At 33.0% G+C, this 3709-nt stretch overlaps 1 pseudogene; it reads left to right on the forward strand.

Annotated features, from left to right (window-relative positions):
• The first annotated feature begins 1403 nt into the window (after positions 1-1403).
• LOC123643550 lies at positions 1404-1875 on the forward strand (annotated as a pseudogene).
• The last annotated feature ends 1834 nt before the right edge of the window (positions 1876-3709 follow it).

Consider the following 3709-nt stretch of genomic DNA (forward strand, 5'->3'; position numbering starts at 1 on the left):
ATAATGTCATGTTCACGGAGTGCCATAGCGATGAATGTCAGCCTGGTCTGACTTGAAACCTCATTAATGATCTGAGAGATGGAGTAAATAGCGCACTAATGACATTCCGACATGAGCTCGGATTGGCAAGTAGTAAAAACACCACTAAAAAAAAGGTCAGTGCTCGAAACTACCTTAAAAGAGGAGAATCTTGGCAAGAAAGTTAAAGCACATGTCATTTTTTAAATGTGTTACAGCTGAAGAAATTAATGGAAACTATAGCGTGTGGGCTCAATCTTTAAAAGGCAGTTTGGAAACAGGAGTAAATATTAAATTAGGACTCTGTATTCCAATTTCACAGCAACACATTGCCATAGATATTACATTATATTCAAACGTTTAAAAAATTACTGGTTCAAATTATATGTACAGAAACCCACATATCTATTTAAAATCTACATGCCACTTTTCTATATTTAGTGCTCTAGATATACCTGCTACAGCCCCTCAGAGAATGAACTTTAAATTTTGTTATTGACGTTGGCTAACTCATTCCAAGAAAGCTGTAGATGAAGTGGCAGGAGAGAAAGAAAAAGAGCCATAAAAAGCAATTAAGAAGTGGAAAAGGAATAAGAATTAGAAAGGAATAGTACAAGTATGACACCTTTGGGAAAAGAAAGAAGAATGCCTTACTGGAATCATTTATATGAAAGGGAAGAGGGGAAAATAAACAGTAAAACATGAAATTTAGCATAAATGTCATGGAAAAAGTGGTAAAATAATGGAAATAGTAGCATTTACAAATGAAACTAGTTTGAAAATAACCTTCACTGCAAAGATTACCTTTGCAGAACACACAAATCTCAGACTCTACATTACGTTGTAAGTTCAATTGCCCTGTTTATTGCTGTCCAAGAATCCTTTCTGCTCTACCGATTTAAACATTTTGGTGACACAAAACTGGAATAATTCCCAAACACTATACGTTCATTAATTGAAACAAAGTCGATTGCGAACCTGTCAGTGTATTTGTCAGTCGTGACCACTTTATGCCTTAGACATTTTCTAAATTGTATTTGGTGTTCTATTTGGTTGAGTTGTAAGAAGACCATGTACTAAAAGTGCATTTGTTTAGGACATGGGAAAGAATTCTATTTTGGGTGTTACAGTAAATATATTTGAAAGAATACCGAATTAAAAGTCTGGAAAGCCAGATTCCATTAGTTTAACCATTAACCAGATGACTTTGGGAAAATTTCTTAAACTCTTAGATTTAGTTGTAAAATTGGAGGAGTGGAATTACATTATCCTATACCTATAGGGTTCTATGGGTAGGAGAAATGTCCTTTGTCCCTCTTATCCTCTAAGATATACAAATATGGACAATATTCTAAAAGAATACTGAAAAGAAACCTTTTCACAAGATGGTGCCGAAGGCGAAGAAGGAAGCTCCTGCCCCTCCCAAAGCCAAAGCCAAAGCAAAGGCTTTGAAGGCCAAGAAGGCAGTGCTAAAAGGCGTCCACAGCCACAAAAAAAAAGAAGATCCCTACATCACCCACCTTTCCATGGCCAAAGACACTGCGGCTCCGGAGGCAGCCCAAATATCCTCGGAAGAGCACCCCCAGGAGAAACAAGCTTGATCACTATGCCGTCATCAAGTTCCCCTTGATCACTGAGTCTGCCATAAAGAAGATAGAACGCAACAACACACTTGTGTTCATTGTGGACGTCAAAGCCAATAAGCACCAGAGGAAGCAGGCTGTGAAGAAGCTCTACGACATTGACATGGGCAAGGTCAACACCCTGATCATACCTGATGGAGAGAAGAAGACATATGTTTGACTGGCTCCCGATTACAATGCTTTGGATGTTGCCAACAAAATTGAAATCATCTAAACCGAGTCCAACTGGCTAATTCTAAATATACATATCTTTTCACATTAAAAAAAATAAAGGAATACTGAAAAGAAGGTCATAGTATAACTAACCAAAACAGGTTCTTTTGCACAAATATATGGAAATAAAATAATTACTTATCAGATACCTAAATGCTATATCAAGGCAGTATAATTAAGGTATTAATAAACTATCTAGAATTCTGAGAATTAACAAAGTTTAAGTGTGGGTATTTAATAACACATAGGGATTTCTAATAAACAAATCAGAAATATGAAGAGTAGAGTATAAATAAGAAGAAAGAAGAGAGTGAGAGCTTTCCTTTAGAGTTTATTGTTATTAAAGTTTAACTTTTAGATCTTGTATTTAAATTTTTCATATGGAATTTTGACAAATGCCACTTGGAGGCACTCTTATACTATTCTACGGAACAATTTATACTATCAAGATGTCATAAAATGAAAGTTCTAATTTTTATTTTCCTTTTTTAATTCTAATAATCACTTGGGGATGGGTAATTAACACTGGTTGTGGTATTTAAACTTTGACATTATTCAAATTTATCACCTTGTAATTTTTCCTGGTGTAAATAATCCCCTGTTCATCTAATAAAACAGATTTTATTCCTGCCTGTAAGGAATAAAAGAAGAGTTTTAGGACATCATCTAAAAATTAGATTGAGAATAAATTTTGGTTTACAAGCTAATGTCTGTTTTTCAAATGTGGAATTTTTACAATTTTTTAAAAATTAGTTTTTGCTTAAATTTGCTATTATGGAAAGCAGAACAATCAGTAAGAACTCAGAAACACTCTTGATGAGAACCAGTCTCACCAATTAATTTTTAAATTTTCAAGGAATATGTAGAGTATTAACAGGATTATTAAAATATTTCATGGAATACAACAAAGTATACACTGGTGTAAATTAAAATTGATTTGGGTAGGAAAACTGAAGTCTATAGCTATCAACTTCTGGTAAGAAATTTTTAATGGAATGAAGTCATATTATTTAAGATTTTTAAGTTTTTGTTCATTTTTATAAAGTGAATTTAAAAAATATATAGATATTGCTATGCATGTAAAGTTGAATTTTTAGCATACACTTTTCTTTGTTTCAAATATATTTGGAAGATACTGATATTACATGAATAAGTATGTATATTTTACATCATTCTACTTTAATCTGAAACTGTAATCTATAAAAGAATACATTCGAAGTCATCATTTTTTGCTACTAATTTTCCATGGGATATTTGGATGTTTTAATCATGAGTGCTGTCATTGCCAGCGTAACATTCAGCTACAACATTAAAATGTTGATTTTTATCAATATTTTTTATCAGCTCTTAATAGATAATACTGATTAAAATAATATATTTGACTATGCATAAAATGAATAAATAGCAATAATTAGGTAGAGTTCATGTATATGTTAACAGCTATATGATAGAAAAGGTTAACGAGATTTCAATTCTTTAAACTCTTGTTAGTCTTAAGACATATTGAAATGTACGTGTCATTTGGAGAGCTTTAGGCAGGAATGTGGTTCTTCACTAACCTGACTTGTTCGTTATGATCTCACCTGCAGCTCTGGGCACTGGTTCACTACTTATTCTTTCTGCATTTATTCCTCCCTGAGATGGTGGTTTGTCTCTAGGCTCTTAACACCTAAGACATTTATATTTTTTCAGCACTACAGAGCTTGCTTTGTCCTATTCTTACACAAAGCGAAACACTTTCTTTAACTAATCTAGGCATCTGATAAATATTAAGACAGTATGTGTGTGTGTATATATATATTCTTTTTATTGGTTGGAGTTAATGCATCACAGAT

This window comes from Lemur catta, chromosome 8 (assembly GCF_020740605.2).
Source record: "Lemur catta isolate mLemCat1 chromosome 8, mLemCat1.pri, whole genome shotgun sequence".
In the NCBI taxonomy this organism is placed as follows: Eukaryota; Metazoa; Chordata; class Mammalia; order Primates; family Lemuridae; genus Lemur; species Lemur catta.